At 40.7% G+C, this 14,678-nt stretch overlaps 1 long non-coding RNA gene across 4 annotated transcripts in view; it reads right to left on the bottom strand.

The window, feature by feature from the left end:
- The window catches only part of LOC110398367, a 411,724-nt gene that overhangs the window by 284,661 nt on the left and 112,385 nt on the right, over positions 1–14,678 (bottom strand). For 3 of the 4 annotated variants that reach the window (XR_002438350.1, XR_002438348.1, XR_002438347.1), the window contains exons 6-8: positions 9,727–9,838; positions 5,220–5,445; positions 3,779–3,892 (exon numbers count right to left, since the gene is read on the bottom strand). This is a non-coding gene — a long non-coding RNA (uncharacterized LOC110398367). Of the gene's footprint in view, positions 1–3,778; positions 3,905–5,219; positions 5,446–9,726; positions 9,839–14,678 lie in introns of all 4 variants that reach the window. The other variant, XR_002438349.1, reaches the window with a different exon arrangement.

Genomic DNA, 14,678 nt, shown 5'->3' with positions numbered 1-14,678 from the left:
AGACACATGATGATATATAATCAAAGTAGCTTGAAAGATGACTGGCACTGGAAACCTCATTTACTAAGGTCAAAGAGAAAATGCATCTATAATTTCTCCCCCATTTGCTTATAGTTTTCACTATTTCTTGTAAAAAAAAGCACCAACATTAATGCAAAAGTGTTACGTAACATTACAAGATAGTTTTTTAAGGCCACATCAATTACAGCCCGTTATCAAAACCAAGTAGATTTGAAAGTGTTTATCCCCAGATGTGCCTTACACCACCATAAAGGGTGCACTCAGTAAGTACCAATAGAGTGGGCTGCCCACTGAAAGCACTGAGGGGCAGCTCCAGTTCAGGCTCCGAGCACCACAAACCTGGCTCCAGCTCGACTGCTGCAGGCTGGCCACATGCCCTTGGCCAAGTCATGTTTGTCTGAAGTCCGGATAGAAGATATCAGCTATCTAGCAACTATTTAGGTCAAGTCCTAAATGACTGTAGATCACGACCTCACTACACCTTTCCAGTGGGGTAGATAAGTGTTCCCAAGCAAAAGATTTTTATCTAGAACATTAACTATTAATGAATATTTAATGTGTTCATTAACTTGACTAAATCTTCTGAGGTTATACTAACACTCTTCACAGCACCCTGAGACAGTGAGGTCCACAGGCTAATTAAGAATAACAAAGGAAAAAGTTTAAAATGCTCCACCCAATAATTTCACTTGCTGCCTTGCTTTCTTCTTGCGGAAAGCTTATTCTCCACTCCACGTCACTCACGAGAAAGGTGAAACTGAAGTACGTGAACAAAGCCACAGTGCAGCTAAGAGCTATTGCACTGACCACTAGCATCACCACTGTCCCCCCAGGACAGGGGTCCACCAGAGGATGAAGAAGAGAGCCAAAGCCTCAGAGACGCAGCCAGCAGACTCCAATTAAAGTTACTAAACCCCACAACTGTTCAAATTATTAACCCGCGAGTAGGCTAGGTGCATAACTGACAGTTTTCGTTGCACTTCTTTGCTTTTGCTTTCTGTGAGCTTCATATAATTCATTCACAGATTCCTCTATGCAGTGCAGCACTGCCCTCGGCCCCCAAAACTGGTGGGGCAAGCAACAATTAGTTTAAAGTGGATATAAGAAAACCTTTCATTAGCAGAGTCTGTAGCAATAGCCTGCAATCCTCTTAAAGCGGGGATCTGAACCATGAACAGGAAACTTAAGGAATGCAGAAAACACACTGGAAATATTAGCCTGCTATATTACTTTTATTGTCGAGAGCATCATGTTGTATGGAGTTCAATATTCACTGGGAAAAAAAAAACCACTAAAAAAAACCAATTAATGGCATTTTAACTAGAACTGAATGAAATAACCAATAAAACAACAAAGCACAGAGAGCAAGCTTGATTTTCTGATCCACTGCCAGCACCATGCCCTTGCTAGCCTACACTCGGCTTTGCTGCTTGTAACAGTACAGTAAGAGAGCAGAAGTTGTCTATCATATCTAGCAGACACCCTTTGGAAGATTACTAGAGATGCTGTTTATTCCTTTTTGCCATGTCTCAGCTTTAAAAGAGACACATCCTTGTTATTAAACAGGGACCATTATTGAATGCTCTTGTGGAATTTAATGACTGATATCTACTCAATATCAGAGCACAGGCATCCCAAGGGGGTACTTCATGCTCAAGTCCCGCAGGTGGGATTTCCCGGAGTACTCAGTACAGATTGAGCCCCAACTTGCAGCAGCCAGTGACTTAAAGCCTCCTGCCTAAGAGAGCTCAGTAATGCAACATACTAACTGTTATCTCCTACCTTTCCTTTTTTTCCTCTCTAGTGCCACAGTTTCATTGATGCCAGTAAAGTTGTTAAAGCCCATCTCATGTAACTATCTGAGAGAGACATGCGTCATTTTTCTTCTGAGCAAAGCCTGAAGGTATCCACTCCACAGGGGGAATTTGATTTCAGACTGTAGTCCAAAATTGTACTTTCTGTCTTGTTTAATACTTTGATTTATATCCTCATTAGCATGGGAGAATAGCTCCTATTAAAACTATTAAAGATAATTTTAGCAATAATATCAAAGGATGAGTAGGTGTAATGATAGCACTAATGATAAAAATTAATAACCATTCATTATTTTTAATCGTATGTACAGTTGAAATGAATATTCAAGAAAATAAACACGACATTTTATATGAGCCAAAAACTAAAGGGAATTAAAACCACTATAAATTACACTCTAAATTATCCTTTGTCCACTCCAAGTTTTATACTACCCTTTTGCAGATATGAAAGTATTCTTTGGAAGACCACACAGCTGGGTCCCACCAAGTAAATGCCAGTTCACCTCTTCCACACCTGCATCCTGTGAGCCTCACTTTGACACACTGGGCATTTGGCATCTTAATTCCAGGTATATGAGGGACCACTGGATGAGGACATTATTGTTAATACTGAAAAGCACCAATTATAACATTTCTTTCCTTAGTATATATAGCTATCCCCTCATCACAGCTTTGGCCATGTCTGTTTAAATCATTAGCTCTTGAGTCCAGCATCATTTCTCATAGGGACAGCACAACAGCCGATGATTCTATGGTCTTCAGCAACTACGTATTGTGGATTCAAGCTTGGTTGTCAACACGAGCAACCAAGAGGAATCCCCACATGACTTTGCAGTGTGTGAAACTCACTTCCAGAAAACAACAAGCTACAGTAGTTCCCAACCCATTTCAACACTCCAAAGTACATGCTTTAATGATACCTGCACACCTTTAAGCCTTCAAGGCAGAAAGATTTCATCTTTTCTTGGAAGGATGACTGTCATTCAGGTTTTCTTTAAGGACAAAGGGGCAGGGGGTAAAACCAAACAAGAAATAGAACTTGAGTTATTTTCAACAATAAAACTGTAATTTTGTTTTTCATTACAGGTCACCTTAAAGGTTTTGCAAAAGCCTTTGCTTGATATTAAATCCCCCAGTGAAAGATACAACAGCCATTTGAAATTTGAAGTGATTTTATCTTAAGAATCAAATGTAAGCTTTGCTGCTGTCAAAAGCTCTGTGTTCATGTCATCTGAAACACGTCCTATCTTAATTGTGAAATAGCTGATACTGCTTCTGGTCTGCAGACAGGTTATGTATTTAAAGTTTTACTTCTCCGAAGTTTCAGTAACTGCTCTATCACAGTCTCAATAAAGAGTGCTTTTTCCAAGGAGGATGCTTGTACCTTCTCCCCACACAAGGTTCTTAGACAGTGGGAAAAACAGTGCCAGCAAAAGGCCACCCTAAAATGGTCACTGCATCTTCATAGAGCTCCTTCTCCAGCTGATGAATTGAAGTCCCACACACTAATTGTCACTTCAGTGACTCGTTATGACATGGAAACTTTTCCAGGCTTGACCAAGGCTGACACAAGTACCACCTGCTCCCACAAGACTTCCCGCATTAGGAATTGTGGAAATAGTTCCCAAATTCACAAGAGTCCTGGGACATTAAAAAGAGCAACTTAGAACTAATTTCCAACAACTTGTCAGCCTGTCTTACCTGATCAGGTTCAGATAAACAGCTTCACTAAAGTGAGTTGCCCACATATCCCTCCAGACTTTTTGTTTTTAAGCCATGCAGAGCACCTTGTCACCACAATGAACATGCACCAGCAACCAGGCTGCTCCATGTCAGTAACAGTTTTTGGTCAGGAAAAATAGAAAAAAAAAAACAAAAAAACAAACCAAAACCAAAATAAATAAAGTGCCAAAGGAAAATAAATAATAAGAAAAGCCTCCTACCTCTTGGAGTACTTCACTGTTGCATTCCACCAGAAGGATGATCATCCAGCCTCACACACCTGTGGATCTGGTACATAGCAGGTTTTTCAGGATAGCAGTCATGAGATCTATGTCCTGCAAGAAGTCCTTATAAGCAATTTGGAGGGGGGAAAAGAAAATCAGAAGCAGAAAAGGCAACATAAGTTCTTTTCCATCCCCTCAGAAACAAAGGCACTGTTGCTTGAGCAGTTAGATTACAGAGAGCATAACTCTTTTCCAGTCTATATAGTGGATTTGTATTTTGTGCCCTTGCCAATCCCACTCCCTGTCTGCTAATGGTGCCCAACCTCTGAGCTGTGTTAATTTATGTGAGGGAAGGCAGCACCTTGCTGCACAGGAATGCCTGTTGCCTGCAACAACACTGTTCTCAGTATGATCTCCAAAAGACAACTCAAAGCAAATAATAAGGTATTGGGGTCACAGCTGAAATATCACTGCTCCATACACAGGTAATATGTTGAGCTATCTACAGGAGCTAACATATCATTGCCACTAAGCATTTAACAGTTGTTAGGGAGGCAGAGAGATGAACTGCATTTAACCGCAACCTCCACTTCTCCCGGGCCTTAGTCCCTCAGAAGTTTTGGGGGGCAGAAAGCTCCAAGAATGCTGCACATCTGCAACCAGATAATGGCCTCCTGCCATTTTGACTTAAAACTCCAGGCCAGCCCCAATTAAATTAAAAACAAACAAACTAAAACAAAACAAACTCAAGAATGCCCCACAAACATCAAACTCACAGACAAACAGGGGAAGCACTACAGAGCTGAAAACAAAAGGCTCAGCCAAAGGCCCTACACACAAAAAGCAAGTAGAAGGTGATGAAGCTGAGACACCCAGGAAAATTCACCAAGCTCACAATGACCTACCTACAGTGTAGGAGAGGAAACAAATGTATCTCAGAGTGTAAATGGAGGTCACAGTGGTGAGTGAGTGCTCAGTGTGGGAACTGGGAGCAGTGGGGAGCAGAGACCTGCAGCTGTAGAAACCCCACAGCTCCCAGAACAGCTCCTAGGGAAGGAAGGGACTCTCCAGCCCAGCGTGTATGGATGTGAAAATACTTAATTATGGCTGCTTTTACTCTGTTGCTGTTTTCTTCCTCAGAAAAATTCTCTTTTAGTTCCCAGATAGGAAGGCATTATGTTGCTGCTGTCACTGGCTACCCTCATGCCATCTCAAGCACCTTCGGATGAGTGGCCTTCCTCTCCCTTGACTGACCCTTGACTGGAAATAGTGACTGGAGGGAGAGGCAGTGAGTAAATCTCATGTGGTACCTGTGAGGCTTTAGAGGCCTTCAGCATGGGAGAGGCAAGTGCCTATGCAGCACCCTGAGAGCTGACTGTTTCAGTAGTGCCAAACTGATGTTTGTTCAGCTGTGTCTGACAAGGAAATTTGTTTTTACCTCTAGCTTCTGTTTGCTTTGGTTTCTTCTACTTTACTGGCATTTCTTGGATGTTTGTTTTGACTCCTCTTCCCATTTTTTCTGAACTCAAGGGTCTCCATGTGCTTTCCATGTGGTGACTTCCAGAGAGCAGGAGGGTGACCGCCGCCTGTGTCCTCTGCACATGTCCTCACACAGGCCATGACCAAGCTCCCCCAAAGATGGCCAAGCCTTTCTGAGTGGTACCCTAGGAGAAGCAGATCACTGCATCACAACGGTTGCCATGCTGGGATAGGCCCATGCAGAAATGGGTGTGGATGCACACTGGTCACTTCTAGGCACCCACAGCTGAGGACTTGCTCACAGCATGGTAATTCCTGCTCTTAAAATCTGAGCCAAGGAGTGTTTGTACAACGTTTATTAACTAATTCATTTAATTTATGATTCTATTTAATTAATAAACTAATTATTCACTATTTATACTATTTAAAATATATTAATACTCAAGTTGTAACAGTAATTGATTTACAACCTTTCAAAGCCCAGACTGATGCAATGAGCAAAAGCTTCAATTAGCTCTTGCTGGAGCTGCAAGCTCCCTGCAGCATCCAGGCTGGGTGTGGGGCTGGGTAGGCACAGGCTGTCCCTAGCCACAAGCAATACAGGAGGTGCCAGCATCCTTTGTGCAGGGTAGCCTGGCTGTGTCCTCAGGGATTAATCAAACTCTGCATGGCTCTCTCCAGAGCAGACACCTATCTCTTCCTCTCCTTGAGGAGAAGCAGAAACGATGCAGCCTGCCGCCTGCATGCTTGGCTCCTGCTCAGATCCCTATGGAGGGCTGCAGGGAGCGTGCGACCAGCCCCAGTGCCCTCACTGCCTGACAAACCCTGAATCTAGGGCCAAAATAGCTCTTTCATCCCTGGAGAGAAAGACACTTTTCAACAAGGAGATGGCACCATCACTTTCACATCGCATTTATATAACAGTTGCTGTATTTGTTAACTAATTATTAAATGCTTATTAATCAGTCAATACTTGGAAACCAACAATTCATTACCGAATATTTGTAAATTGATTACTTGACATGCACTCAATTTTAAACTATGACACTTACATTCAAGTGATGACAGAAACTGATTTACAACTGTGTCAAGAGCACCCCTGGTGCTGCAGTGAGCTGGAGCTGCACTCCCAGCCCCACGCAGGTGGCAGGAGCTAGCAGTACAGCCCGCCCCCTCAACACTGGGCAGGAGGTGGGCTTGGGTGAGGGAGTCAAGGAGCTTTGTGCCTAGGGACTGCTCAGGTGTGGCCATGGGTCTCTGAGGATTTTGCTCCTGCCAGTGGTGATGCCACAGCCTGGTACCACCTCACAGCTGGTGGCTCGATACAGAGTCATTGCCAAAAAAAAACACAAAAAAAAACCACAACAACAATGCCCAAAAACCTAAAAATTTCATTGAATCATGAAGTGGCTTAGGTTGGAAGGAATCTTAAAGCCCATCCAGTTTCACCCCCTGGCATGGGCTGGTTGCTACCCAGGGCCCTATCCAACCTGGCCTTCAGCATCTCCAGGGATGGGGCATCCACAGCTTCTTTAGGCAAATCTGTAGGAATGAGTAGTGTGTTTCACTTTTATATATATATATATATGTATTTTTTTTTTACATGTATACACTTGTCAGTATGACTTCCTAGTATCCTTAAAAATAGTAAGATGGCAAATTAGTAAACCAGGATGGAGAGGTAGTAACCTTGTGAACTAAAGGTTATCTCTTACTCCTCAGTAACGTGCAATTTCAAGTTTAACTAACAAAAATGTTTAATTAAACTAAGACTACGGTGCTGTAGGATATTTGGGCACCTAATAACATAACGTAGAAACTTTACAGAGGTGTAGGCTGTAATGAATGCTATTCAAATTGCTATTGCTAAAGACAGGAGGAAGTGCTACAGTGAAAACAGAGATTAGTAGTGTTGGCCTGTTGCAGAGGATAATCTCAAAAACGAGGACCAGATACAGCCCAGAAAGCGCTGTTAAACAGCAGGAAAAGCCTGCAAGTTCAAGAAACAAATAGTATCTTCCATTTAAGAAACCTACTAGAAACCAAAATGAGAGGATTGTCCCAGTTATGAAGTAATTGACAATACTGAAAAAAAGTTCATACTTTAGGAACAGATGTCTAAAGAAGTGATTCTGTCTCTAGAAACTACCAGGAAGATGCTACAGAATCAAGTACCTTAGTGGGCTTAGTAGGGCTCCCTGGTTTGTTGTACAGGGTGATCTTTCTAAATGAGAAGAGCTTAAAGATACAGCTGAACCTAGTGCTGGGATTGCTCATTTCAGTCATGTTCTTTCAAGCAAGTATGTATAAGTACAGTAGAAATCTCAAGGTGTAGAATAATGAATAGTAAAATGTTAATTCTTCCAGAGGGGAAGTAATATCAAGGAAAGATGCCATAGATTAGTGGAGGATAATCATAGTAACTGAGGCTTAACTATTACATTCCACATTTCCTGAAATTGACACTGTAGTGCATTATCGTAAATCATACGTTGAAATCTTTCCTGTAAAGAAAGAAGTATGCTAAAATCTATGACTAAATGTAACAGCTGCAGCTATAAGAAACACACTTTACCTCTTACTTGTAGGCAAGAGATGGAACCAAAAAAGAACATACTAACAATCCAGTGAACAGCTCTTTGAGAAGAGTAGGTAATAAACTGGATAAAAAGAAAAGAATCTGACCATGCTGTTAGCACCAGGCTCCCGTGGAGGAACAAGTTCTAGTCAAGATAATCACTAACAGCAGTTTTATGTTAATTTTTAAATCTTTCATAAATATCACAGAACAGCAAGCAATTCATTCTACCCCATAGATAGCAATAGCTACTTACTGCCTAACTTTGCCTTAATTATTTTCTATTACATATGCTTATGAGAAGAAAGAGATGCAATACTTAACTCATGGTCATTACCAAAATTATAAGAAACAAGAAAATAAAGAACCCAAGTGGCACAGATTTAAAGTGCCTCTTTCAGTCCAAGCAAGAGAAAGCCTGTTTCTCCTATTGCTAAATGTGATCAGAATGACCTGATTATGAATATATTTACGTAAAAAGTGTATATATAAGTATGTATAGATATAATTACATGTATTTGCAAATGATACTTCAGTTGGAAGAAACAAGTGATTCAGTGAAGTCCAAATGTTTCCCACATGCAATCTGGTGAAGTATAATTTGTTATCATTAAGCTATCTCTACAACTTCAGAAGTGAGAACTATACTTTCATGTCTTTCAGAAAACCATTACAGAAATTAATGGTCCTTGAACAGGTAAAAAGTAGGTTAAAAAACAACAGCAACAAAACACAGCACTTGGTAGATACCAGCATTTCTTTCATTAGAGGTGTCAAAATATTGAATCTGTAGTACGTAGATACATGCCAACTTGGAAAGCCATGGAAAGGTTTGTTATTAAATGACTAACCAAGTAATTGTAAAAATAGGAATTTACTGTATTACTTTCTGGAAGGCTAATTATTTTCCTACTGAAATCCTTTGAACTAAATTTGTAAAACATACAGTGTGTTGCCTTAGCATTAAGTCCACTCTTTGAAATTGCAACACACACTGTACCTGCAGTAGAACAAAACCCAGTAGAGTCACAGAATCACAGAATGGTCTGGGTTGGAAAGGACCTTAAAGATCACCCAGTTTCAATCCCACTGCCGCGGGCTGGTTACCACCCACCAGATCTGGCTGCCCAGGTCCCCATCCAACCTGGCCTTGAGCACCTCCAGGGATGGAGCATCCAAATCTTCCCTGGGCAGCCTGTACCAGCACCTCAACACCCTCTGACTAAATAATTTCCTCCTTATATCTAATCCAAACCTACCTTCTTTTCATTTAAATCCATTCCCCTTTGTTCTATCACTATCTGCCCTATACCTGCGTAAAAAGTCATTATCTCTCCTGCTTATAAGCTCTTCTCATTGTCTTCTTCCCATTTTTAGCTGATATAGAGTTTACACCTTTATGCTAAGGAGAAAATAGAGCTTAGAAGATACACTAGTAGTTAACAGTCTTAGGTAGCCAGTAAGTACTTCTCAGTAACGCATCTGCAGAAAGCTTAACAATTAGTGCTGCAACTTCTGTGCTGATAAACATGCTCCCTCCAATCAGCACTACTAGCATTGCAGTTAAGAGACTGACAGGGAGTTTGAGCAGATCCTGATGAAACCAAGATGCTTTTCAGATAGCTCAGGACTTGGTTTTCAGTTTACAAAGATTTTTAACAGCATGTGTTTGGTTCTGTTTTGTGTATATGTTCCCTGATTTATAGAAAATCTGAAGTCAGAATGCTATAGTTGGAGGAACTTGACTACAGTCAGAAAATGCTCTTAAACCAAAACTGTTCCCCTACAGCACAAATTTTCTGCATTTGAGGTACTGAGTCCCCAGTAGCTCTAGAATTCATATGTTGAGAAATGGTGAACCTGAACTAAAATCCCACGTAAGTCATACCAAGCTTCCATGTACTGTGGCCTCACTTCAAGATTTTGCAGGTAGTGCTTAATGATGAAATGAAGCAGAACTGTCTGGGTCTGAAGATGCTCTCTTGTAGAGTGTAGATAAACTAGAAGAAAATAGAAACAAACAATAAGAAACAAAACAAAAAGTCTTTATTCATATAATATGTGTTTTGATAATAGCAAAGGCACCAAGAATGAAAATTTCTATAGGCAGCTTGCTTGCTTAGGAGCTTCCTCCACCTTTTTGCACAGCAGGATCAGGATGTATGTACAAATTACAACCTTCAAACTATCAGGGACAGGCAAACTTCCTAAAGCTTTCCCAAACAGAAATGTTTCTCAAGTTCATTTGAGAGAAAGAAGCATAAAGAGTCTGTTATTAGAGCAATCGAATTTGATTTTTTTATGGCAGCCCATATACGATTTTATCTTGAAAAAGAAAACATCCATGGGAGCTCAAAGGTGAGCATCAGCTTCCTAGGAAGACTAAGCACATGGAGCAGCGGATGTAGGCACAAATTGTATGAGAAGTCTATGGTGAGCTTCTCAAGTACTTTGCTTTAGTGACCTGAGAAAACTAAAAGGTGTGTTCAGGTAGAAGTTTATGTGGGAGAATAAACAACATTTTTAGGTCAAGAGTCCCAGATAACATTCTCCAGCTGGACTTCTCAGTCCTCCTCTCACTTGGGTTATGGTCAACCAGATGTCCCCTTTCTTCAAACACTTTCAGTATTTCAACTCTGAATTCAAAGTCATCTATTCTGTCAAATCATGTCTATCACCTTGCCTTTATATGAGCTCTTTGTGGGCCAAATCAACCCTAGCAATATTTGTTTACTTATTTTTACTATCTTAAAATAATACTTCCAAAGGAAAACTCGAGTTACTCAGAGCCTAATTTTGTATGTTCATACAAAACGTACAAATAATTATGTCCCTGTTCATTGCAGGGGAGTTGGACTAGCTTTAGGGGTGTCTTCCAACTTAAACAATTCTATGATTCTATTAGGCTTAGGTGTTCCTCCCCACTGTACCAGTAGCTATACTACCATAATAAGGTAAAGTTCCAGATGTTATTCTCCAAAACATAGAAAACCTGAACTTCTTTTCCTGTCTGCTTTGTATTTCACTGAGTTGTCAATCTACTGCATGCAGTCTCTGTGTGCAAAAGCAGCAGATAGCTTCTGTTGTCAGCTGGTATGTGATTAATTCCTTTTTTCACTGAGATGGGCTGCCTCAGTGCCTCTGGTGCTGCTGAAGGAGATAAATACCTCTGCAAAACTGTGCCCCACCAAAATACCATAATAAGTAGCAGTGAGACAAGGGGATGGTTAAGTGTGGCCAGCTGCGGCGCAAGCAGCTAACTGTGGTTTTAGGTTCACTGAGAGCTCTCCAATTGGACTGTAAAATCCACATAATGAGGATTCTGGCAGCCAAGATGGATGGTAAGAATGCTAAGCGCAAGGTGCCACACGCCTAGGACAAACCTCAGCTGACTGGAGCTTCAAGAGCTATTCTGGAAAAACAGTATCAGTGTCTTTCTCTCAAGAGGTTCCTTGACAGTAGCGTTGTTTATAGTAGAATGTAACACTTGCATTATTTGTGTAACAAACTTGCATTCAAAATAACTAAATCAGAAGATTTCAGTATAACACCAGAAGGGGCTCACTCTGTATTGCCCTCACTATGACAGCTCTCTCATTTGATCAAAGTAAATCAAACAAAACTGATCAAAACATGTAAGCACGATAAATTAGATTAATGCAGCCATATATCACCCTGTGTCAATGCCATGGAAATGTCACTTCCCAATGTTGTTTCATTAAAGAAACTGTACAAGTGCAGAGGTCTGTAGCCCTGTCCTTTTTTTTATTAGCATTGAAGAAGCATCATTTTGCACAACAGAAAATGAACTTCTAAGCTTTAACTTGCACTACACTCAGCATTATTAACACTGATATTCTGTATAAGGAACTGCCTGAACCAGTATTTTTGCTCAGCAAAATCTGTTTAACATCAAAAAAGAATTGAGTCAATAAGATGACTGAGGAACAGATGAGACTTCGAAACACTCATGTGTATCAGCTGTAACAACATGAGTCCAGTGGGATAAACAAGCACACCAAGTTCTGCAGGGGTTTTGGTTTTCCACAGGCACATAGCAGCTAAGATTATTATAATCAAGGTGAAATGAATACTTTCTGCACTTATTTTGTGGGCACTGCATTTCAAGGATCTCAGGATAGCAGAAAGTTTTTGGAATAGAGTCAATTTGGTTTGCCCTCTTGTGTTTCATAAAAATCTGCACAACTCCAGTTTAGCACTTGTGTACACTGACTAACTCATTACTTTAAGGACTCCAAATTAGGCTATTCCATGCCTGCTCCACGGAGCTGACAGTCTCAGAGATGCAATAATAGAAACAAATCTGTCTGTAATTCAGGGGAAAAAGTCTACTGTAAATATTGATGCTGAATAATCAAATAATATCTTCATCAGTAACTGTATGCTATATATCATATGTATGTATGTCATCCATTCACCACTGAGTGAGAAAAGACAACTGGGGAAAAAAACAAGCCAAGTGCATACAAATACAGGAGAAATATCAAATTACCAACTTGTACTTCCTTCTTTTTCCAAAGAACACTAGGAAGTTAAAGAAGATCTGGAGGTACTGGAAAAGAAATCCCATAGGATACATACAACATTTGACACACAAGAAAAAGCAAAGTCAGGGAAGCACAGGTAAAGGACGTTATCATAATGCTTAATGTAAATGATCCCTTTGCACTCTGTGATATGGTGAGATGTCCCATCTAATGCTCAAGGCACACTGCAGACAGAGGATTAAAGCAGTGCCCATGTTCTGTATCTGACCAAGCTGCAGGCTGTATCTCCCTAAAAAAAATTTTTCTCCCAAAGGTCATATTTCCTATCTGCCCTGTGACATGAGACATAATGAAAGTCTACACTATTTCTATGAGGAACTATTTCTATGCATAGAGTGAGAGAATTGCAAAGCACCATATTTGTAGATGCCCACCTTCTGGTTGACCCTTCTCTTACAAACACCAACCAATCATGCATTTTGAGAAACTCAAGCCAGGATCTAACTCTTCTACTACGTGTACTGAACAAAGGGACCAACTTATTACTGCCTAATCATATAGGTGATCTAAGCTACCAATTTTTTTTTTCTGTTCTTGTGCAGCACTTGAAAATTCTTTAATGATTTTGTATGAAACATGATATAGAAGAAATTCATCACACTTCTTTCTTCATAGAGGGATGCCTGTGTGGCTTCTGGCTTACACAGGCAATTGTTTCCAGGCTTGTGAGACCTGAACAAGATGCTGAGCTTTCATGAAAGGTTGCTGGAAAAAGTGTATGACTTGCAGTGTGTCACTGCAGTATAATTCCCAAAGTCAAGGGGATTTCCGTTAGCAAAACCTACTTTCTTGTCTGACACACAGGGTCTACGACCTTCCTGCCAAAGACATGGAGTTATATTCTTGGAAGGGCTTGTATTACTGGTATTATTTCTTCTAACGATTTAAGTGTCTAAATTCCATTTCTGAAGCAACGTGGGCCAGATTCCAGGAAATATTTTAGAATCCAGAGTTGCAAAGTGCCCAGAAGAGGGAATATCAAAACAGCTCATAAACGCCACAAAATTTGCACTGTGGGACCATTCCAGGGAAAGGCATGTGCCAACAACCTTGAGGTCTTTTCAGTTTTCAAAAATACAGCAGTTCATATGTGATGAAGGGATGGTGTTTGAATATAGGTGTTCAAATACAAACTTAATTTCAATGCACTTTTTTTTTTTTAAATACAGTCTTTCAATGGTAGGATATGCTTATAATTTCAAAATGAGAGCGGAAAAGAGATTTTGAGGTTTTATTTTCTTGCCTAACAAAAACACGTAAACTTCCATGCAAAATAGAAATGATAATGAATCCCACACAAATGGAATACTATGATTGAGGGTTATAACCTTTTTACAAGGGACAGGCAGAGCAGGAGGAGTGGGAGAGTTGCCCTCTATGTTAAGAAGGGGAGAGACTGCAAAGAGCTGCCCTGGAAAAGCAGCTATGAACAGGTTGAGTGCTTGTGGGTTAAGATTAGGAACCAGAGCAATAAAGAGCATCTGGTGGTTGGGGTCTGCTACTGGCCTCCTGATAAAGGGGAGCCTGTTGAAGAGGCCTTCTTGCTTCAGCTGCAAGAGGAGTTGCATTTGCAGGCCCTGGCACAGGCTGTTCAGAGGGGCTGTGGCTGCCCTGTCCCTGAAGTCACTAAAGGCCAGGTTGGAAGGGGCTCTGGGCAATCTGATCTAGTGGATGACAACCCTGCTCACATCTCTGGGGTTAATACTAGAAGATTTTTAAAGTTCCTTCCAACCTAAGCCATTCTATGCTTCAACAATTATAAGACACTTAGGCGCCCATTAAAATTTTAGTCCTATACTGAGAAGTCTGAATCTTCAAGAGCGTTTGACACCTGTGGCTTCTCTGAAGTCAGTGAAGAAGATTCCGCTATTGTGATTTTGGGCACGCACTCAGAGAACTTTCCTGTGCAGGACAAATCACCATGCCTGCCACTTCTAAAAGATCTTAGCTAAAATACTGTCATTCATACCAGTGCAGAGACTGCCAGAGGAGCTGCTAAGGAACTGATGAGCATACCACGTGCAATGTGGAGTTTCCCTATTGAATTTTGCTGTGCAGGATTGACCGCTGTAACAAAGCAAGGAAAGGGAGCAGTTGAGCAGTGCAGGGTTCTTCGCATTAGAAAAAAATGAAAAGCAAAGCCATGTTCTAAACTGCCTGTTTGTAAGATTGCCAAGAAAAAAAAAGGTTGAATGCTGTGTTTTTGCAGAGAAAGAAATGAAGCAGCACAAATGACTAAAACACATGTAAATGCCAAAAAGGTCGCAGGTAC

This window comes from Numida meleagris, chromosome 4 (genome assembly GCF_002078875.1).
Source record: "Numida meleagris isolate 19003 breed g44 Domestic line chromosome 4, NumMel1.0, whole genome shotgun sequence".
Lineage (NCBI taxonomy): Eukaryota > Metazoa > Chordata > Aves > Galliformes > Numididae > Numida > Numida meleagris.
Note: the sequence above shows the minus strand (reverse complement) of the source record. Positions and strands in the feature narration are given on the sequence as shown.